The sequence below is a fragment of the Schistocerca nitens genome, chromosome 5 (genome assembly GCF_023898315.1).
Source record: "Schistocerca nitens isolate TAMUIC-IGC-003100 chromosome 5, iqSchNite1.1, whole genome shotgun sequence".
NCBI classification, from domain to species: domain Eukaryota; kingdom Metazoa; phylum Arthropoda; class Insecta; order Orthoptera; family Acrididae; genus Schistocerca; species Schistocerca nitens.
The window spans coordinates 370,925,949-370,950,110 of NC_064618.1; the positions used below are offsets into that span (position 1 = coordinate 370,925,949).

Below are 24,162 nucleotides of genomic sequence, written 5' to 3' on the forward strand. Positions count from 1 at the left end.
TTAGCATACTTGGTACGGAAGTTACACCGGTCTGTTGTCCCCAACTTCGATTCTTCAAACTAAAACACACAGCTAGCACGCTCGGGTCCGGCGAAGGCAGCCATCTTTAACGCAACTGCCGCTAGCGCTCCTTATGGTGCGATTCGGCACTAGCGAACTGCGCGAGACAAAACTTGTATTTCCCTACAAATTGACATTACAGTCACCTTTGTAGGTACTATGAATTAATTTACATGTATTTTCAAAATTGTAAAGTCCTTTTTGAAACACACTGCATTTGGCTTCTGGCCACCACTGCTTTGTCATTGTGCACTTTCCGCGAATCTCAAGCTTTAGGCGTCTGTATTTCCTTTAGCCTGCTTCGTTTGCTGCATGTTTTTATTTTCTGCTTTCGTCAGTTAAATTCAATCACTATTGTGTTATACATGGATTTCTACTAGGCCTTGTCTTTTTACCTGTGTTATCCTCTGCGGTCTTACCTATTTCAGAGCTACCATTCGTCTTTTATTACATTTATTTCATCCATTTCAGTACAAAGTTGTCTAATGCTTCGTCTGAAATTCTGGTACTTTCAGTTTATTCAAGTTCCTTCTCCTTAATTTTTGATACTACTACTACTACTACTACTACTACTACTACAACAACAACAACAACAACAACTACTACTACTACTACTGTTATTACTATTACTGTTAAAAATAATGCTTCCATTGTGAGTTACTAGGTCAATATAGAAAGATAAGCGAAATATAAAAAGCTACGAGGGTTTGATTGTAAATTTAGTTTTATTTTCAGCCTCAATCGGTTTGTATCTGCGTTCATTATGAAGTAGCAGGCACCTACTCATGTTAGTACTAGTACGTACAGATAACTCGAGATTACATTCTAAAGTGAAGTGAAAAACGAAACGTAAAACCTGAATCTTCGTACAACAAGAGCCAATTAAACGAAACAACAAATACATATTCAGAAATCGGTCATTCATTAACCGCAAAGAAACAACTCCTTAAGTATGTATGTGGTATCTATCTGTTCTTTGGGACAGAGTTAACGAGCAGGGGCACTAATTCAGTAGTGTGTGGTATAAGTTGAAAATCTGGGTCTGATAGGAGTCGTGCTATAGTTTGTGTCGTAGCGGTGAACACTGTGTCCAGATGATGTAGTGGCCAGTTTCTTTTGCAATCAAAATTTAGGCCTCGTTTCAACCTTTCTCAACATTTAATGAAGTGAAACTCAATTGTTCTGATTTCGTTCCGCTCATCACTGTATGGCCCAAAAAAAAAAAAAAAAAAAAAAAAAAAAAAAAAAAAAAAAAAAAAGGCTCTGAGCACTATGGGACTTAACATCTATGGTCATCAGTCCCCTAGAACTTAGAACTACTTAAACCTAACTAACCTAAGGACAGCACACAACACCCAGCCATCACGAGGCAGAGAAAATCCCTGACCCCGCCGGGAATCGAACCCGGGAACCCGGGCGTGGGAAGCGAGAACGCTACCGCACGACCACGAGATGCACTGTATGGCCCATCTCAAGTAGAAGTTGCGGGGGGCAGGGGTTTCTGCTATTGGTGCTGAAGGGGCTCTGAAGTTAAGGAGGGGTGACATGGTGTGAGGGGGCTGAGGGTGGTTGATCAGCAGAAGCACTTCTGTAGGACCGGACAGCAGAAGAATATGAGTTATGGAACAGGGAGATTTTTGTGTTCTGCATATTAACCACAACATGGTTGAAAAGAGTAGCTGCTAGGATTTGGATGTCTGGTTTTTGTGTGGATGGAGGGAGGAGCAGGGAGGGGAGAGGTAAGGTGCAGTGTACTGATGATAACCAACTAATCAGACCTATTGAATGTCGATTGATATTTCGCTACGGTGTCTCGTAAGATGGCAGTTATCCTGGAGACAGTACAGCTCTCTTATTCACTCTTCGGCACACAAACTGTCCTGCTAAAACAAGAAAGAGGAACGGGCTGTAAGAAGAAATATGAGCGCTTAAACGACAGTGTGATGAGTAAACAAGGCTAGCTGAGTTGCATATGGCCACAGCGTTTTGAGTCAGCGTTTGCCCTTGGCTATACATTAGCTTTCCTCGTGCATCGTCCGGCAACAACTGATGTTTTGTTGACCTAAATGGACAAAAGCCAACAATGAGAACCTCTTTTCCTCCGGAACTCTGAAGGTGATATTCCACAATGGAGTATAGTAAGTAAGGTCTACGAGGCTAATTACAATCCGTCGCGCTAAGGACTCATGGACCTTCAAATTTTTATGTGTATTTTTAAAGGTGGAGCGATGGCCTTTTAAGTTAAAACAATTAAAGAATATTTTAAAATGTACTAATAACAACCCTAGGAATTTCATATGTTGATCCTTAACTTTATTTGCTAATTGAATGGTTGTAGATAAGTTTTCCAGCAAAGAAAACACGAAAAATGCTCCTGAGATTTTGTTACGCCTTTTGCTCCTTTTTTCAACCTCAGTACATTTTTTCAGAGTCATTGTTTGTACTTTTTCTCAGCGTCTGATCCTTTTGGAGCTTTTTGTTACTTTTCATAGCTTCAACTCTTTCGTGACAAATTCAGTTTAACCTGTGAGACCTAATGACACATGTTTCAGTTTTGGCCTGAAAGAGATTCCCATCTAAGACGTGTATCCAAAAGTTGGCACTTCATTTTGATTTTTGGAAAATAGTAAAAATACACAACTGTTTCCCATTAGACATCAAATGAACAGTTATGCGGTTAAGTTATTCTGAATATTTACGTTATGTGACAGAAAAAAAAGTTTTTAGTCATCGCTAATTAACTCTAAATATCAGCGATATTTCACTGACAGACTTTCACGTTTCGTTTACATCTTTTTTTATAGAAAGTTGTGAAGTGCCCACAAACCTTCCGAGTTGTTTGCCGGTTGAGTGATTCTCCTCTTGCTTATATCCTCAAAGTAAGCGGCTTCATGGTTCAAGGCACTTTGAACTACTGCTCATCCCTTTGAGGTTAGGCCTGCATTTCAGCTGCTTTGTCTGAAATGCTCACGCACGCCTACCGGGGATTGTCACCCTCATGGATGCCCTGTATGGCACCTGTAAGCCTAAAAGCTACTCTTCTAATTTATGTTTATTCCTATAAAGTGAGGATAGATATTCAGAAATATCCCTAATTCCCCAGTGATTCTTTTCCATTGGAAAACATAAAAGTTACAAATCCACTATTGGTCCAACAGAAGTAGAAAAGGTAGCCTACTCTAATACTTTCAGCAGAAATGTTTTGGCACTTCACGTACAGCAAATGAACAAACGTAATTTTGTAACGCAAGACATTAGAGTCACATTATCATGAATAACACACCAAAATAATAAATAAAACGAAATATGTGACGCTAGAGAAATTGTGGAAAGTCTAATAAAAATTGAGCAAAACAGTCACAAAAAAGATCAAATGAAACCACAAAGGATGTCTCTCTCTATTGTTTACGTGAACGGTTCTCATTAAATACGAAAATTCCTGGTAAGGCAGACTTATGCAGTGTATCACACCTAGCACTGGTCAGCGCATTGGTTGCGGCTGTCATGGGCGACTGGTCCATAAGCAGAAGCAATCTGGAGTTCACAGGGCCGAGTGTCGCATGTCTGACTTGGTATGCTTTTTTGTTTAATTTTTATTTTCTGTCTACGTGAAAAATGCCGAAATCCAAAATGAGCGTTGGAATAATGTGTGACTTTGTTAAACAGTTTATAATAGGTGACAGACATTCTGAGATCTAGCATTTGTGACATCTCCGCTGCAAACGATGGGAAGTACCAACGAAATCGTTTTCTGCACCACGAGTAAACTAGAGCGCGCCAAGAATAAGTAACGACAGCGTGAAAACAGTAGAGTGACACAGCAGTTTGTTAGTGGGGCAATGAGACCTTCAAGTTCAAAAAGAAGAAATGAATTTTTGTGACACAGCGGTGGCATTTCTAGCATCTGGCATTCCCTTTCGAAATTTAACAATGCCATCGTGAAAGCATATCTGAAGAAGTGGACTGGAACGTCTGTTCCAGATGAGAGACCATTAAGAAAGTTATAACTTCAGCCTCTGCATGAAGGAAAAGTGTCACTAACCTGATTAGTAGTAGCTCGTAGTAGTAGTAGTAGTAGTAGCGTTATTCATTTGTAGATCTCTTTTTACAAGGATATAGGACATGTCAAAGTATTTACAAGTTTAGACCAATTTAAAATAAGCTAATTCATATACACGTATATTTACAGACTTCTAGTTAGACATAATCATTAGATTTACTCCTGGTATACAAATAACTTATTAAATAATGTAATGCCACACCGTTCACTCATATCTCACTATCAGTCAATGCACACACTATACACACATTGTTTCATAACACTACACTACACACACACACACACACACACACACACACACACACACACACACACACACTGGTGATCTCTCTGCCATTTTCTGTACCGCGACTTCCCATTTGCTATCCTGAAAAACTGAGTCAGCGTCCCTCCATATTGAGTGAGATGTTGAGCTCAGAAAGAGGAAGAGGTGTTAGTACAGTGCCATGCATAGCTTGGAGGTACGTATTTCTAGAAAGGGGAAAAAAGAAAAAAAGAAAACAAAGTGAAGGTGTGATGTTGGATGTTTTATAATAATAATTATTATCAATTATTTGTACAACGTTTTTTAATCAAACCCCTACTCTGTTTTATCTAAGTAATCCTTCAATGTATAAAATGTATTGCGTAACAGGTACTTTTTAGCTGCATTTTTGCAATTTCTTTAATCTCGTTTGGTAATTTATTGTACAGTTTTATTCCTTGGTAGAAAATGCTGTTTTGAGTTTTATGTTTATTTTTTCTTGGTAAATGTAAGCTGAGTATCTCTTGTTGCATGGTCATGGACAGAGCTGTTTGTGCAGTAATTACTTATGTTATTTTTTATGTGTACATCTGACTGGTAAATGTATTCACATGGAGCACTTAAAATCCCCAGTGTTTTGAACAGGTCTTTTCCATGAGCTCGACTAGTATTTTTGGATATTATTCTTATGGATCTTTTCTGGAGTTTGAAAATTGTGTTCATATTTTGTTCGTTTGTTCCCCAAAAAGAATGCCGTAGCTAAGAATCGGGTGTACATATGAATAATATCTAACTAAAAGATACTGCATGTTACACACTGACGATAGGATGCTAAGGGCATAACTTGCTGATGACGTCCTGTTTGCAAGTACCTATGTATTTTATTCTAGATGGAAACACTGACAAACAGAACAGATATAGCCTAGATTGAATATTTTTATGGACGCCTGAGTGGAGACCAACTCATGTTGTTGTTAACTTGCTTTCTTAAGAAAACAGAGTCAATGCGATGTAAATTTTTAACAATGCATGCATCAGATGGAGTAAGATATGATCAAGGTTTTTACTGTTACTACCGTTTTCTAATCTCATGTCTTTTTTCCGTAATTTAAAACAAGTGATCTGCATAGTGCACGTTATTCATCGAGTTTGCGAGGGATTGAAAGAAGAATACTCATAAATGATCCAATTATTTTCCAACATTAAGAAAATCTAGAAAAAAGCTTTTAACTTCAAGAAGTATCCGCTAAATACGAACTGCAAGATGTACCTTATGTCCTACACACCCCTTGACCACAGGAATGAGAAAACTGGAGAACCAGAGTTTTGAGAAAAAAGCACAGTGCACTGTTTACAGAGACGTGAGTGATGCGCTTGATGGTATTGGAAAACGAAAGCTTGAGAAAAGCCTAGCTAAAAATCCTGATCTGGAGGACATTTAAATTCAAAATACGCCTCTGTTGTTTCTGCTGATTTAGAATATTCCTTTTCTATTCACAAATATTTTGCGGCGTATTCGCACATGCAAACTAAAAAAACTGCGAAATTATTTTTTCATCAGTTTTCTGAATGAGTGAGTAAAGTATGCCAGCGTGTTCAGTAATGCGTTTCACTGCATATTTCAGTGTTTGAGCAAATAGGTACTTTTGGAAGGTTTCAGATTTAATGACATATTATTCAAAGATAATAGTTACACTGAGGTATTGATGATGGTCCCCTGGGCAAAGGCGGTACACGTTTCTTAATAGGGTGTGTGAGCACTAAGGATGGCAACGCAAGCTTTGCAACGTGCTCCAATGCTAGGCACATGATTGTTAAGGAACTTTTCTGGTTGGGCACCTCTTTTCACAATCTCCAGGGGACTATCATAAATTACGGTGAGTTCTGTGTAATTATTGCCTTTGCCTTTGAAAAAAGCGTCATTTCGGTTTGGCTTATTGCGTATTTCTTTCACCTTCTGCGTTGTACTACAGCAGTTTCTTCTGTGTATGGGCCAAGTCTCATCACGCCATTGGCAATGACACATCCTGCGAAAGTAACTTTCGTCCTTAAGTTTTGTACATCAGTGCATGTATATTCCATAATAAATTTTCGTGTTTGGCATTAGCACCTTTTCAACACAATTTTCACCTAAAACTTCACGCTTACTGTGCACTTTCCGACGTATTTTCCATCTAAAATTCCCTTGAAAATATTTTCTACATTTACGGAATCTGGAACTTCTAATGTATGTTGATGCTGTATAACATAGTGTACATGTCAAAATAAACTTGCAGACTAAATTATTTGTATTTAAATATATTTTTTCCTTGCGTAAATACGCGTTTTTGTGTATGCCCACACAAATAAATTTACAGCATCATTCTAACATCAGCTGTACAGCATAACCACTAAAAAAAAACAATGAGAGAGCGTGGGTTCCCTTTGTACGCATTAACGTACTAAATTGACTGCCAAATTAATACACAGAAAATGTAAAGATTTGTCAGATACGGGATTTGACATGCTATAATTAACACTAATTAGTAATTAATACGGCATACAAAAGCACTTTGTGATAAAAGGTCCTCGAGCAACTAATGAAAGCGATCTGAATTATCAGAGGGAACTGGATCAGCTCGAATGAGGCCTGATAGTAGCATTTCAGTTATTCCGTCAGAGAGTTAATTTCCTCTCATCAACAACCGGTGACATTGCGATTTGAAAACATCAAGAAAGCACTAAAGGAAAACATGATCCAAAAATACGTACAGCTTTAACTGATACTGACCACAGGACGCTAAAGAGCACTATACAAAGCAGCCGTTACAAGCCCTCGTCATTAATTGCATAGGGCTTCCGTCATAGCTGAGGACTCTCGACGTAGCTCGAGTAAGAGGGTCACTGACAGAATGATCCGCCACTCTGTCATGGCCGTGCTGCGACTTGCAGGTCATCTTCTGTAACAACTTATTCGCAATGTAAGGTAAGGGGACTCTGTCCTCTGGTTGATCTATGCCAAAAATCGTTAAGACTTAAACGCATTTTCAAATAACAAACACCAGTATGTAAGATGTACTCTTTATTTACTATAGTACTATGTAAGGCAAGCTCGTACAATACGTTACTTTACAAACACCTAACTACACTTCCAAAGAAGTCAGGTGCTGACGAGTGTGAATATCACCGAACCATCAGTTTACGAAGTCATGGTTGCCTAATATTGACACGAATTATTTACGTAATGATGGAAGAACTGGTAGAAGACGACCTTGTGGAAATATCGACGTAATTTTGACACAATGGATTACCTTAGGGTATAGTTTGAAGAAGGGCAAGACTAATTTTATAGCATTTGTAAGTTTACAGAAATGCTTTTGACAATGTTGGCTGGACTAAATTCTTCAAAATTTAGTAAATAGCAGGGATACAATACAGGGAACGAAACGTTATGTACAACTTGTACAGAAACAAGAGTGCAGCTATAACAGTTGAACATAAAAGGGAAACAGTAGTTGACAACTTACTGAGACGGAGTTGTAGTCCCAGAGGTTATTCAATCAGTACATTGAGCAAGCAGTAAAGGAAATCAATCAGAAGTTTGGAAAAGGAACTAAAGTTCAGGAAGAAGAAATCAGAAATTTTGAGGTTTGCTGATGACGTTGTAATTCCTTCAAATGGCAAAGGACCTGCAAGATCAGTTGAACAAAAGGAATTGTAAAGCGAATACCAGCAAAACTAAAACAAGGAAAATGGAATGTAGTGTAAGCAAAATAACTGGCGATGGCCGAAGCACAGATTGTGTAAAACGCAGAGTGGCAGTAGCAAGGAAGGTTCCTCTGAAAGAGAAATTTGTTGAAGTCTAATATAAATTTAAGTCATTCCTGAAGGTTTAAGTCTGGAGTTTAGCCTTGTGCGGAAGTGAAACGTGGACGATAAACAGTTCAAAGAAGAGAATAGAAGCTTTTGAAATGTTGTGTTACGAAAGAATGCTGAAGAGTACATGGTTAGATCGGGTTAGCAATGAAGTAACGAATCGAATTGGAGAAAAAAGAAATTTTAACACATTTTAGCTAAAAACTGGATTCAGTTGATCCTGAGGCACAAAAGAAGCGTAAATTTAGTATTGGAGGGAAGTGTTTGGGGTAACATTCTAGAAAGAGATCTACGCATGATGTAGGTTACAATAGCTACGCAAAGATGACAGTTCTATCGAATTAGTCGTCGTACTCAGGATCATAACAACAACAACAAAAGGGTTTATTTACACATACACAATTAAAAGGCTATATATGTTCAGTTCAACAATAATTGTGTACCTACCTTTGAAACCGAGATCGCTGAAGTTCGCCACAGCGGTGACGCTCTGTCCTAACATAACCAGTTAGAATCGTATTGGTGGAAAAAATTTCGTCACTACTATTTGGGAGGCAGAGAGAGGAAAGAAGGTGGAATACGTGTCAATCACTACACTTCAAGACAATGTCCTGGATTAGGTTACTAACCTCTCCGCAGTGAGGAAATGTAACATTACACAAACAAATCTGTGCAATTAGGGGCCAGAAGCTATCCATCGATGTGTCCTAGTCAACCACGGCATATGAACAGCTTGCCATTTTCTCAAATGATATCATACAAGCCATGAACGGAGGGCAACACGCAGATTTCATATTCCTAGATTACATGAAAGCATTTGTCCTGTAGATTGTTGACGAAGGCCCGAGCATACGGATTAGATTCCCAAAAATACAAGTGGGCAAAGACTTTTTAGGTAGCGGAACCCAGTGTTGTCTTCGACTACGAGTGTTCTTGAAAGACAAGGGTAACGTCAGAACTGCTTCAGGTAAGCTTCATGGGACCGGTCTTACGCTGTATGTATTATACGTAAATGGTCTAGCGGTCAGGGTGAGCAGCAGTTTATGGCTGTTCGCTGATGGCGCTGTAGTGGACGGGAAGGTGGTATCGTTGAGTGACAATAGGAGGGGACGAGATGACTGGTTGGTGTGATGAATAGCTGCTAGCTCTTAATGGAGAAAAATATAAGTTAATCCGGATGAGTAAGAAAACCAATCCTGTAAAATTCGAATGCATTAGTACTGTGTCGCGCTTGACACAGTCACGTCAATTAAATATTTAGGCCTATCGTTGCAAAGCTATATAAAATGGTATGAAAACGTCAGGATGGTTGTAGGGAAGCCTAATGCTCGACTACATTTTATTGGGAGAATTTTGGTAAAGTGTAGCTCGTCTATAGAGTAGACGTCGTGTAGAACACTATTGCGACCCATTCTTGAATACTGCTCCACTTTTTGGGATCCCCACCAGATCGGATTAAAGGAAGACATCGAAGCAATTCAGATGCGTGCTGCTAGATCTGTTGGTAAGTTCTGTCAGCAGCAGGTGTTATAGAGATGTTTCGTGACTCAAATGGGAATTCCTGGAGGGAAGACGACGCCCCTTTCGAGAGGCACTATTGCGGAAATTTGGAGAGCAGGCATTTGAGGCCGACTGCAGTACATTTCTGCTGCCGCCAGATGAGAAGATGAAATAAGAGAAGTTAGAGCTCGTACGCAGGCTTATAAACAGTCGTTTCTCCCTCACTATTTGCGAATGGAACTGGAAAGGAAGTGAACTGTAGTGTTACGTGGCACCCTCCGCCACGCACCGTATGGTGGCTTGTGGGGTGTGTATTTACACGGAGAAGACTGTTTCATTTTCACTGATAACTAGTACAAACTGTTTGTTTCTATGGAGATATATAAGTATATATAGTAAGTGGGAAGTATTTTCTATCTAGAGTACACCTTAACATAGTTCATAAGGCACAGTACGCAGAAAGAAAACAAACATAACTATTACTGTGTTATGTTTATGAAGAACATTCATATTTTTATTTATTTCAAATCAGTGCTATCTGAACAGTCTGATAAAGTGTAATGTTTAGAGAAACGAGCTTACTTCATTGAATGAAGTAGATATTATGAGCAGTCTATGCATTAAATTCATGTTTGAGTCAACTCTTGATATTTTTCATGCAAAAAAACTCTAGATAATTTCGGTACATTTGTAACTTACTTCCCCCACTTTCTTTGAAAACTGCCCTATTGGAAAATACAACTGGCGAATAACGCTGCAGGAAAACGTAAAGGTGTATGATATCAATCTCACGAATAATGTGTGCACTCAGGAAAACTGTGTGGAACCACTGCTCATCAGGTTTTTCGGTTTCACTTTTCGAGTCTCAGCAACGCGCGATGACAGCGAAGCTACTTGTCAGTGTTCGAAGCGAAACTTACTGTGACTTCAGGAAGTGTGACGTAGATCCCATACACATAAAAAAAGGGATGTGTAGGTGACTATTTACTACCTAATCCAACTCCCATACTATTAAGCAGACACTGAATGTCTTTAACAATTAAACACGTCGTTAAAACGTGAGGCCAACTGTAAACTTTAATTGACATGGAACGACCTTTGAGCGTACAATGAAGATTGTGAATACCGGTATTGTTTGGGTGCTTTCGTCATCAAATATGCTAATGAGGTCCGACTGAAGTAGGAGCCAATATGACGCTTCGAAAGTGACTTTTTCGGCAACGAAGTGATACAAGCTGGTGAGAAATACACTGCGTAGTTTTTGTGCTCGTACATACTCTGGGAGTAAGAGGAATCCAAGTACGCACAAATAGTGTCACTTATACAGAATGTCCCAGGAAGAACGGTCAATATTCACGGGCTTGACAGGAATGATCATTCGAAGCAGAAAAGTCTAATAATCATGGACTCTAAAATGCATACATTAAGAGCTATGAGCACTACATCATCTTCGACACTGTGAAACAAATCTCTTCTACTGTTAACTCTTTGCTTCCCATGTTTTGGGAAGAGATAGTATGGATCAAAACAAGAAAAAATTGTGTAGCAAACATGGGATCTAAAATGTATCCTGAGGATTTGTTCAGCAGAAGAGATGTGTTTAACAGCACTGAAGATGAACAAGTGCTCATAGCTTTTAAGGTATGCATTTTGGAGGCCATGTTTAGTGGCCTTTTTTGCTTCAATTGGTCGTTCCTGTTATATCCCTGAATATTGACTATTCCTCCTCAGACGTCCTGTATATTTATATTGCTGTATGAGCGTCTCGATAAACAAAGTACTACTCGGGCTGTAAAAGAAGAGTAACACAAGACGTAGGGACAGTCAAGCTCCACAAAGATTTTTCATGTAACTTTATTCTTAAACATAATTTGTCATAGATCCATTGAGCATAGAGTTTAGCAAAAAGTATAAATCACACCTGTCAACAAAAAGAGGCAGATGGAGTGCTCTACTAGGTTATGTCACTGGCCTCAACAAATAGCAGAATTCGAGAACGCTGCAGAATTCAGACTTAATGGGCCTATCTGACACAAATTACCTCATCTTTTACGGAAACAAACATGGATTCTGAAAATACTGAATGCATCATACGTGATTGCATATGCTAAAGATTGGGAATAAATAACTGGCAAGAGGCAGCACAAGACAAGAGCTTCGAGTCCCTTAGAAGCCTACTACTACTACTACTACTACTACTACTACTACTGCAACTCATACCCGAAGAGAGTACGTCGAATTAAATATATTTGGTATTTTCGGAATCTGTGTCTGTTTCCACTGTAGTCGAGGTATGCATTTGTGATCTGGCAGCAATCAACCAAGGACATTGTGAATAGTTCATGCTAGGTTGTTGCACCTGTGAGGAGCATGCTGTTCATTAAATTTCCATTATCTGTTAGGCATTTATGTTTTGCATAGCGTCGCTGCAGTAAGAGTTCTTTCTAAAAAATACATAATGTAATGCGCTGTAACAAATGAGAACTTGCGAAAACGGTTTAATAAGGAACCTCGCAGGAGAAAAACTTGCAATCTGACTCTTAAATCGACCTTAAATAAACACTGAGTCCTCCAGGTTACCTTTGTCCATGCCTGTTAAGGGTGTCACTATTTTGAAGATGTCTGTGGTACCTTATGTTTAAGAGTGGAGCTGATTCGCTTCTAAAATCCGTATAGAACATGGGAGTGCTTGCGTCGATCAGCCCCATAGAAGGCGTGAAGACAAAATTAATGTAATAAGAGCAAATAGAGGGGCCCTGAGTAAGTCGAAAATGGGTAGGGTAAGAAATGAAACAATGCGAAACAGCCTGCAGATCAAGCCACAAAAAGAAACTATGGAGAGTAATAGGCTTAACTGGTTTGGCCACATTATAAGAATGGGACCAGAAATACTTCCGAGAAGAGCCCTAGAATAGACAGAATTTGGACCAAGACCAATGGAGACCACGAACAAGGTGAAGTGACCACGATGATGTGAACGGACGGGGAGTGCAAAGGGGGGGGGGGGGGGGAATGCTAAACGATAGTGAGAGGAAAGAGGAGCGTGGAAGAGGCTCCGTGGACGATCTTCATAAACGTTTCCGGAAGGAAGGGGGGGAGGAGGAGGAGGAGGAGGAGTGCATACAGGAAATCATTATGCCTATCCGGCTTCTATGTATGGATCAAGGAGCAAACAACTATATGTTGTATGACAAAATATACTGCTGGTCACTGAAACCACTGCAAATAAAGAAATTTTACTTATTGTGTGTATACAGTACAGTAGGAAGGAATCCATTAAATCTATAGGTGATTCAGGGGTATAGATGATGAGAAATTTAGTACATAGAGGTGCTACCTATGGCAGCAACAATATCTAACCCAGTTGGACAAAGTCGAACTGAGCATGGATGATATGTAATTCCATTCTGCTTCAACTCTGTTGTAGTGTTCATCACTTGCAGTGGCTGCTGAGTGGTGAATTGCTGGGCTCTCTGTAATCCATGACCAGATGTTTTCAAGGGGGGGGTGAGAGATCTGTAGGACGTGCTTGCCAGGGCAACAGTCGAACACACACACTGTCGAGAGGTAGGTCAGGACAGCACGGAATGCGTGCGGTCTTGTTGAAAAATACGACGAGATCTCAACCTCGAGAACAGGGCACATCATTCGGTCTTAACACGACAGAAAAGTTACACCTACCGTCCAAATTACCAACTAAGCATATTGAAGGTGATCGTGTTGTACATTCCATACCATCATGCCAGGTTCTGGATCTGTATGACGATGATAGTTTTCTTCGGATCCTGCAAATATGGATGTATCGACCGTGATGCTCGTCTGAAGGGATAACAAGGTGATAATCCTGTACCTAACGTGGCGCGCTTGTGTTTGTTGCCGCGTCAAGGGAAGCTGTAACAACGCTCGCTGTGCTGATATTGCACACGTTGTCACACTGTCTGTGTAGGTCCTTCCTGACTCACTGTGACATGTGGCGAACAGTATGTCATCTCAGCCACTAGTCGTGCAAGGCAGCAGAGACCCTGCATGGCGCTGAATATCGCCCTCTTGACACTCTTGGTATCCCGACCAATGGGAACAGCAGTATCGCTAAATGATAAACTGGGGTCTTCACAGGACATTACCACGGTGTTGCCGAAATCCAGCACCTGCTGGTAGACGTTTCCCCTCCTCACACGAGGCATCTCATAAATAACCAACATTCATACACAATTTCTGAATGAAAAACCTACTGTTTACATTTTCCTACATACCTCGTGCGGATGCACTAAAATATTGATCAATTGCATATTCAGTGATGTATTATATTTCACGCCAGTTTGACATTTGTTGCTTGCCACATCAATGGCGTTGCGATTTTAACGGCCAACAATGTGTACCGTCACCCACCCGTGTTGTAGACACGCTTAAAGTACAGACGTGGATGAACATCTGATTCTGTCAGAGGTCGTCTTAAGTAGTAACACCTACATTTACATCTACGTACACACTCTGAAAGCCACCGTAAGGTGCGTGGCGGAGGGTACGCCGTACTATTAGCAGTCGTTTCCTTTCCTGTTCCATTCGCACATAGAGCGAAAAAAAAATTATTGTCTATATGCCTTGATATGAGCCCTAATTTCCCGTATCTTATCTTCGTGGCCCTAAGGAGAAATTCACGTTGGCTAGGGATTCCCATTTGAGTTCCCGTAGCATCTCCCTAACACTTGCGTGTTGTTCGAACACACCAGTGACAAATCTAGCAGGCCGCATCTGAATTGCTTCGCTCTCTTCCTTTTCCGACCTGGAGCTGATCCCAAACAGTTGAAAAGTACTCAGGAATAGATGGCACTAGCGAGCTATACTTGGTCTCCTTTATAGATTAAGCACACTTCCCTAAAATTCTCCCAATGAACAGAAGGCGACTATCCGCCTTCGCTACCACAATTCTCAAATGCTCGTCCTATTTAATATCTCTTTGCAACGTTACGCCCAGATATTTAAACGACGTGACTGTGTCAATCACCAAGCGGTTCTAGGCGCTTCAGTCTGGAACCGCGCGACCGCTACGGTCGCAGGTTCGAATCCTGCCTCGGGCATGGATGTGTGTGATGTCCTTAGGTTAGTTAGGTTTAAGTAGTTCTTAGTTCTAGGGGACTGATGACCTCAGATGTTAAGTCCCATAGTGCTCAGAGCCATTTGAACCACTTTTGTGTCAAGCAGGACACTACTATTGCTGTATCCGAACATTACGGGTTTGTTTTTCATACACATCAGTATTAACTTGTTCCTACTTTTACAGCCAGGTACCCTTCACCACACGAACTAGAAATTTTATCTAAGTCATCCTCTAAGATCCTACAGTCAGTCGTCTTCGACATCTTCCCGTACATCACAGCATAATCAGCAAGCAACCGCAGATTGCTGCTCATTCTGTCCGCCAGCTCATTTAGGTATAAATAACATAACAACAGTCCTATCAAACTTTTCCGGGGCACTCCTGACGATACCCTTGTCTCTGATGAACACTCAAAAATGGTTCAAATGGCTCTGAGCACTATGGGACTCAACTTCTTTGGTCATCAGTCCCCTAGAACTTAGAACTACTTAAACCTAACTAACCTAAGGACATCACACACATCCATGCCCGAGGCAGGATTCGAACCTGCGACCGTAGCGGTCGCGCGGCTCCAGACTGTAGCGCCTAGAACCGCTCGGCCACACCGGCCGGCTCTGATGAACACTCATCGTCGAGGATAACATTCCGGGTTCTACTAGTTAAAAAGTACTCCAGCTAGTCATGTATCTGGGAATATTCTGTATGACTGTACCTTCGTTAACAGTCTCCAGTAGGGTTGCGTGTCAAATGCTTTTCAGAAATCTAGGAATATGGAATCCACCTGTTCCCCTTCATCCGTACATCCGTAGTCCGCAGTATATAATGCGAGGAAAGGGCAAATTGAGTTTCACACGATTCATGTTTTCTAAAACCATGTTGGTTCATGGACATAAGCTTCTAGGTCTCTTGAAGATTTATTATATTCGAACTCAGAATATGTTCTAAAATTCTGAAGCAAATGAATGTTAAGGTTATCGTAATTTTGCGATGCCCTTCTTTTAACCATCTCATATACAGGAGTCACCTGTGCTTTTTTCTAGTCGCTTGGGAGTTTGCGCTGGGCGAGAAATTCGCGATAAACGCAAGCTAGATAAGGAGCCAGTGCCATAGAGTACTCTTTGTAAAACCGAAATGGGATTCCATCCCGACCTTGTGACTTACATGTGTTGAACTCTCAGATGTTTCAATACGCCACAGGTACTAAACATACGGGAGTCTGCGCAATGGCCACTACCCAAGTACAGCGGTATCTCGGGTTTTCTCGGCGTGACTGGTTAGTCGCGTGTTTTCGGGTGTTCATCAGAGTCGTTTATTCAGTTTTACTCACAATATTTCGACGACCGGCGTAGTCATTTTCTTAGGTGCTGCACGTTGTGCTGTTATGAATGCTGGTTGGAGTCCAGCAACGAGCACGTAAAACAACAAATTCGCAGAACTTTAAGAAGACGATTTGGTCAATCGTCGAAATATTTTGTATTAACTGAAATAAATAACTCGGCTAAGACCCGAAAGCAAACAGTTTACCCGAGTGACGTAGAATGATGTCTTGGCGCCTTGCGAATTGACTATACACTTACTGAATTCCGGTCTGTTGGTGGTCAGTAGTCGGCAAACTTGGTGCACTGTGCTGCCGCAACTCCGGGTTAACGACTGGGTGGGCGTTCGCGATAGCGGTGGCGGTCTCCCCTCCCCCCCCCCCCCCTCCCAACCCCCACCCACGCCATTGTGTCACGGGCACTCTGCCTTGTAACGCGACTCACGTCTACAGGCGCTGTTGAACCCCCACACAGCTACGCGACCTTTGTGTAGCGGTCGTTTCCGCCAACACCTTGCCCATTGCTGCACAGCTTACGACATCGCCGCTGAAAATGTACGACGTTAATCCGACCAGGTGCCATTCGGACATTTTTCTGTTGGATTACACAGGCTCCAAAAGTCTTGCAATTGATAAAACCATTTCATCTACTACCTACGCTTCTTTATTCGTAAGTCAGTCAATTATTTCGTCAGGACTAGCTGGTTTCGGACTTGTTGCCATTTTCAATTTCAGACAATTCCATTACACAAACGAATGGAATCTGTATAGTGAACTCGTCCGTGAATTCCGATTTCATGTTTGGAAGTATGCAGATAAGAACGGTTTGTTCCGCTGCATAAAATTTCGCCAGCAAGTGACACATGCAACATTTAAGAAGTGGACAAAAGGCCAAAATTAGCTTGTCGTAATGAGTATTAAAAAAACTAACTAAAGACTAAAGCGGCCTTGGTGGAAGGTTTTATCTGTCGACGAACGGTTTTTCTTTCTCCTACATTTTCGTTTCATTCATTTCGGAAAATTAGCAAAGGAAGAGAGATTTGATCTCACAAAATGATATTAAAAATTAAACCGACTGATTATAAATGAGTAGGCTGACCGCAGAATCGGCGAGGAAGGGAATTTGTCGAAAACGCTAGCTAGAAGAGGAGGCGGGATGTTACAACATCAAGGAACAACAATCGTGGTACTAGAACGAACGGTAGAGAGGAAAAATTGTAGGGGAAGACAGATAATAAAGGATATTAGATGTAAGTACCAGTCTGAGATAGAGAGATCGGCATAGAGCAAGAACTCCTCGGGGGCCATATCAAACCAGTGAGAAGACTATCCACAAGTCTTCAACAAACGGATGTCATATACTCGCTATCTGAAACCGATTATGGTATTTGAAAGACACGAAAGAAAAAAAAAAAGATTTGTTGGCCGATGATTTATTACACGTTTGCTATCGTTGCAACTGTATTGTCACATGTTATTTTTTTATACGAAAATACACCAAGAGCAAAAGTCATCCCTTCGAGAATCAGAATTTTGACGGTTTTTAGGAAGAATTATAGGAAAGTATGCTTCATCTGTGAAGGAGACAGCATATAGGACGCTAGTGCAACCTATTCTTGAGTGTTTGGGACCACTAACAGGTCCATTGAAGTAAGGCATCGAAGCCATTCCAATAATTCCAATGCGGGCTGCTATATTTGTTTCTGGTAGATTCAAATAACACGAAGGTCTTTACGGAGATGCTTCGGGAACTCAAATGGGAATCCCTGGAGGAAAGGCGACGTTCTCTTCGAGGAACACAATTGAGAAAATTTAGAGAACCGGCATCTGTAGCTGACTGCCGAAAGATTCTGTTGCCTCCAACATACATTGCGCGTAGGAACACGAAGATACGAGAAATTAAGGCTCATAAGGAAGCATATAGACGGTCGGTTTCCTCTCTTTCTATTTGTGGATGGAACAGGAAAGGAAATGACTAATGAGTAGTAGAGGTACAGGATCCCTCCGCCAAGCGCCGTAAGGTAGATTGCGAAGTATCGATGTAGATGTGGAGATGTTTGGTAACAACGTATCTCTTATATAGCGCCTATGTTCACCCAAATGTTCATTAGATGCGAGGTAAATGGGCCAAGAAGTTTTAGAAGTTTTTGATAACCTTTCCCCTCTATATATTACATATATATCTGTTTTAACTCCGATTACGAAATATTATGTAGACAGTGATCTTCCTTTTGTCTTGAAGGTGAAGTGAGCGAAACTTCATCAAGATCAAAATAAAACTATAGATCTGTATGAATTATAACGAAAAGGACACACTTACATATAACTCACGAGCCTTGTCTTACGTTTTCCACTTACATTTAAAAAATGTTGTGAGCCTTCAGTAGACCTACGACTTTGAAAATTAGAGTGTGGTACTCACAGTCAAGTCAGAGTTTATTATTGCACCTGCGCTAATGATCGCGTAACTACTAGTTGTGTCTAGAGCTGCCATATCTTATGCCATCCTAGTACAGTACATGGAGCTCAAAGGTAAATTCCATCATCTGAACAACAGCGACAGAAAAATTAAACGTACTGGCTTTTTAGATAAGTATAAGCTCCAGCAAACGTAAGGAAACCATGAAATCTAGAGCTTACTGCGCGTCCAGCAGAGTTAACAATGGCAGTACGACGAAAACTGCATAAACAATCGAACACGGTGGTGTCCATATTGATAAGTCTTTTATGAAACAGATGAACACAAAACGATGATTTGGTGGTTATAAAAACCACAAAACCTGGTCTCTCAATCATTACAAACATGTAATGTCATCCAACCTATTTTGACAGTTTTCCGTATTGTACGAAGTGTTTATGTATAGGAAATGCAAGGGGAAGCTTGTTGCAACGTTTTGGGCTGTCGTATTGATTCCAGTGGCTCTGAAGGTCACATTGACTATTATTTTCATTGTTAAGGTTTACGAAACCATTTTAGAGGACCAGTTCAATCAACAGTGCAGTCAGTGCTTCCTGCGGGTAATTACTTGTTTCAAGATGGTAAAGCGCCCTCTCAAATAACAGAAAATGTCCACAACTGGTTAATATTAATAAGATGATGAAATGACTCTAGATATAAATATTATCGAGACTTTTTGTATATTATATTAGAAAAACAAAGAGCAGTATCATCTACTACAAAAAAATGGTTCAAATGGCTCTGAGCACTATGGGACTCAACTGCTGTGGTCATCAGTCCCCTAGAACTTAGAACTACTTAAACCTAACTAACCTAAGGACATCACACACATCCATGCCCGAGGCAGGATTCGAACCTGCGACCGTAGCAGTCGCACGGTTCCGGACTGCGCGCCTAGAACCGCGAGACCACCGCGGCCGGCATCATCTACTACATCTTTCAAGAGATTACAACGACTTTGCGGGAAATGGTACAGAGTAAGACTGACACAGTAAGAGGTAGAGCGAGATGGGGTGCAGGAATCGTCTTTTAAAAGGTTGTGGTTTAAATACGCGCTTGCCAAAGGAAATTAGATTTCCTGAGGATCCGATGCGATGAAGGTGAATTTCTGAATGCTTCCAGTGAGAAACACACTTTTCTTCCTCCATCATTGTTATTCAATTGTGTACTCCACCTCTAACCGCAGAGACGTGACATTAAAATTCTATTCGCTCTTCCTTCTCACAAGTTTTGAATACAAAGAGAATCGTCGAATCCAACCTAAGCCGTTGCATTTCTAAATGATGTTCCATATTTAAGTACCACAAGAGTATACAGTGCGAACTCTAATTCCGTTAATAAAATTTCGGAACTTGTTCTGAGATCTTTTCTGTGAAATTTGTTATATGAGACCCGCGTCCGTAGGTGGTTCGTTACATAACAATTGTATTTCATTTTCTATCTTCACTTGCTCCGCTTTCTATTTACTTTTGTATTTTTTTTGCACCGAAAATAACTGTGAGACAGTTCAACTGTCGACAGTGTGCACTGTGTCGCTTGCTTGAATACAAACTTGCTCAAGTCACTCGCTTTACTAGTTGTCGACAACTATAACGACCATTTTGTTCTTCGCCATCTAGTTAGCTTTCTGCAGATCTCAGTTCTGCCTTGGATTTGTTTGCCCAGCGGAATTACTTACTCGTTAAAGTGACACACAGTCATTATGACAAAATAATTTAATTGGACAGATAAAAAAAATCTACTCGCCAAGCGGCGGCAGAACATATACACAAAAGAGGGTCGTAATTAAGCAAGCTTTCGGAGCCTGTGGCTCCTCCTCCTGACAGAAGGGTTGAAGGGGAAGGAAGAGCGGTGAAGGAAAAGGACAGGAGAGGTCTAGGAAAAGGGGTAGATTTCGAGAAAGTCACCCAAAACAGCGGGTCAGGGGAGATTTACCGCACGGGATGATTAGGAAAGACTGACTTGGGGACTGCATCGGACGAGATTTGAAAAACCTGAGAGCCCATCGGACGAGATTTGAAAACCTGAGAGCTTAATGGTGGATGACGGGTAAGATGCAAGACAGAGACTACTGTTTAAACATCATGCAATAGTTAATAAGAGTGAAAAGCTAAGTGCATTGTACGTAACAGAGGTGGCAGGGGTACCGGTGAAAAAAAAGACGGGCGAGACAATGAAAGATGTAGTAAACTAACGAGTAGCAACTGTGAAGAAATGCTGAGACGGAAGAAATCAACGTAAATTAAGGACAGGAGGGTGGCGAGAACCAAGGACATCTTGTAGCGCTAGTTCCCACCTGGGGGAAGAATCTACATGGTGCGTGGGGTGAAGCAGGCACCGAGGTCACGATTGTCACATTATAGAGCACGCTCTGCAACAGGATATTGCGTGTTGACAGTGTACACCCTCTGCCTACGCCCATTCATCCTAAATATAATTTGGTAGTAGTCATGCCGATGTAAAAGGTTTTAGTACGGATAGTCTTACCGTTGTACATGCAAAGATGCTGTGGTGGTGTTGCCGTCGGTGCTGAAACAGGTCAGCGTAGTTTCGTTGTCTCACTCATCCCATATCATGTTCATCATTAAATCTAAACATACTGCTGTGTCACTGGTTCTCCCAGCAGGCGTGTTCTCGACATTTTTTGATATCACAGAAAATCTCTTTTCTGCTTACGGAAGAAAATGTACTTAGAACGTTTTTCACTGGAAGTGAGCTCACTTCTCAGCCCTGCCCCCACCCCCAACCGCCTACACACATACTGTCGTGAAGCTAGTAGTAGAATGACCTGGCCGCTGCTGGGAGTAGCACGAGAATCCTGACAAGGTCGCCAATCTGCAGCGTGGGCACCGCAGCCGGGCCGATGCAGCAGTGTGAACGCTGCACGGTGGGACGCCTGCCTTTACGACTTCCGTCTATTGTTCCGGCACGCTATGGCAAAAATACACCTGGCGTCGTCGCGCAGCTGGCCGCAGACTCCATTCCGAGGGAACTTCCAGTTTACCAAATATATTACTTTATGACCGTCGAAATGATACTTGGAGATTCGAGATATTTTTTTGATATTGTGATTGTAGCATTTCTCTAAGACTGTAAAGGACGTCATTTACGCTAAGAATAAACTGAATAAAGTCGAAAGTGAAGAAGAATAGTATGACATCAACGTGTGACTTAATATCAGGACTGAGGAAAATGCCGTGGGGAAAAAGTTATAGCCAAAGACTGGACAATAATTCTGAATCGAGGAAGATATTAGAGGTAGACTAGCACGACACTACTTAAAATTAATTTAGAGTTGGGACAGAAGTGTCTCAAATTGTGCGGTTGTAGCACTTTATCGAAATAAAACGCAGTTAGTTGGGAAACTGGAGAAGAAGAAGAAAATGAAGATTGTCGTATCTGCGGTTTGGTCAGTAAAAAGGGGCAGTCAAAATTATCACCTCGGAAAAATAAGGTGACGTCTGTGATGGCTACAGATATGGTAAAAATTGAATCCGCACACCACAATCCCGTAGTACCTGCTAGAGGAACCAAAACACGAAGGAGCAGCTCACTGATAAAGTGTGTGGTAATTCATCTTCTGCATATGAAGGGGAAGGGCGCCGCAACAATCAATGCTGAGTTGGATGATGACAGTTGATCAAGCTTCAGTATCAGTTACGTATACTATAAAACTAATGTTTAAAGTCATATCTTTCACGCTGGAAAACTATTTCCCTAATTCTACAATCACTATCGCCGATAATAATTTATTTGTTCTTGCGCATTATTTAGCCCTTTTCCGATTTTCTTTCAGTAATAACCATCCACACGAACACTCAGCGATACGGCCAACGTTCGTCTGACTCTAGCGACTGGTGTCATAACGTACTATCCTCTGTGTGACGCACGAGTGGATACCGCATATAAACAAATCTGACAACTAATGAATAAAAAAATTTTAAAAAGGTCACTCATTTTGTGAAATGAATTGTCAAAGCAAGAAATATAGCAAATTAGAAAATATTTCACACGCCAAGGAGTGATGTTCGAAATAATGTACAGCAAATGAGACTGCACGGACTACATAATACAGCACACAAATATCCTCTAGCATTCTTTTAAGTTCTAAGATTGTAACTTAAACATTGAACTTTAAATTATCTAGTGACACATTTGCTGTACATGGTTTCGAACATCACTCAATTGTGCGTCATGTGTTTCTTTAATGTATTATACACTCCTGGAAATTGAAATAAGAACACCGTGAATTCATTGTCCCAGGAAGGGGAAACTTTATTGACACATTCCTGGGGTCAGATACATCACATGATGACACTGACAGAACCACAGGCACATAGACACAGGCAACAGAGCATGCACAATGTCGGCACTAGTACAGTGTATATCCACCTTTCGCAGCAATGCAGGCTGCTATTCTCCCATGGAGACGATCGTAGAGATGCTGGATGTAGTCCTGTGGAACGGCTTGCCATGCCATTTCCACCTGGCGCCTCAGTTGGGCCAGCGTTCGTGCTGGACGTGCAGACCGCGTGAGACGACGCTTCATCCAGTCCCAAACATGCTCAATGGGGGACAGATCCGGAGATCTTGCTGGCCAGGGTAGTTGACTTACACCTTCTAGAGCACGTTGGGTGGCACGGGATACATGCGGACGTGCATTGTCCTGTTGGAACAGCAAGTTCCCTTGCCGGTCTAGGAATGGTAGAACGATGGGTTCGATGACGGTTTGGATGTACCGTGCACTATTCAGTGTCCCCTCGACGATCACCAGTGGTGTACGGCCAGTGTAGGAGATCGCTCCCCACACCATGATGCCGGGTGTTGGCCCTGTGTGCCTCGGTCGTATGCAGTCCTGATTGTGGCGCTCACCTGCACGGCGCCAAACACGCATACGACCATCATTGGCACCAAGGCAGAAGCGACTCTCATCGCTGAAGACGACACGTCTCCATTCGTCCCTCCATTCACGCCTGTCGCGACACCACTGGAGGCGGGCTGCACGATGTTGGGGCGTGAGCGGAAGACGGCCTAACGGTGTGCGGGACCGTAGCCCAGCTTCATGGAGACGGTTGCGAATGGTCCTCGCCGATACCCCAGGAGCAACAGTGTCCCTAATTTGCTGGGAAGTGGCGGTGCGGTCCCCTACGGCACTGCGTAGGATCCTACGGTCTTGGCGTGCATCCGTGCGTCGCTGCGGTCCGGTCCCAGGTCGACGGGCACGTGCACCTTCCGCCGACCACTGGCGACAACATCCATGTACTGTGGAGACCTCACGCCCCACGTGTTGAGCAATTCGGCGGTACGTCCACCCGGCCTCCCGCATGCCCACTATACGCCCTCGCTCAAAGTCCGTCAACTGCACATACGGTTCACGTCCACGCTGTCGCGGCATGCTACCAGTGTTAAAGACTGCGATGGAGCTCCGTATGCCACGGCAAACTGGCTGACACTGACGGCGGCGGTGCACAAATGCTGCGCAGCTAGCGCCATTCGACGGCCAACACCGCGGGTCCTGGTGTCTCCGCTGTGCCGTGCGTGTGATCATTGCTTGTACAGCCCTCTCGCAGTG

At 41.9% G+C, this 24,162-nt stretch overlaps 1 protein-coding gene across 4 annotated transcripts in view; it reads right to left on the reverse strand.

Moving 5' to 3' along the window:
- Positions 1-24,162, reverse strand: part of LOC126259893 (uncharacterized) — a 526,255-nt gene that overhangs the window by 267,890 nt on the left and 234,203 nt on the right. The gene's annotated exons all lie outside the window — the stretch shown is intronic.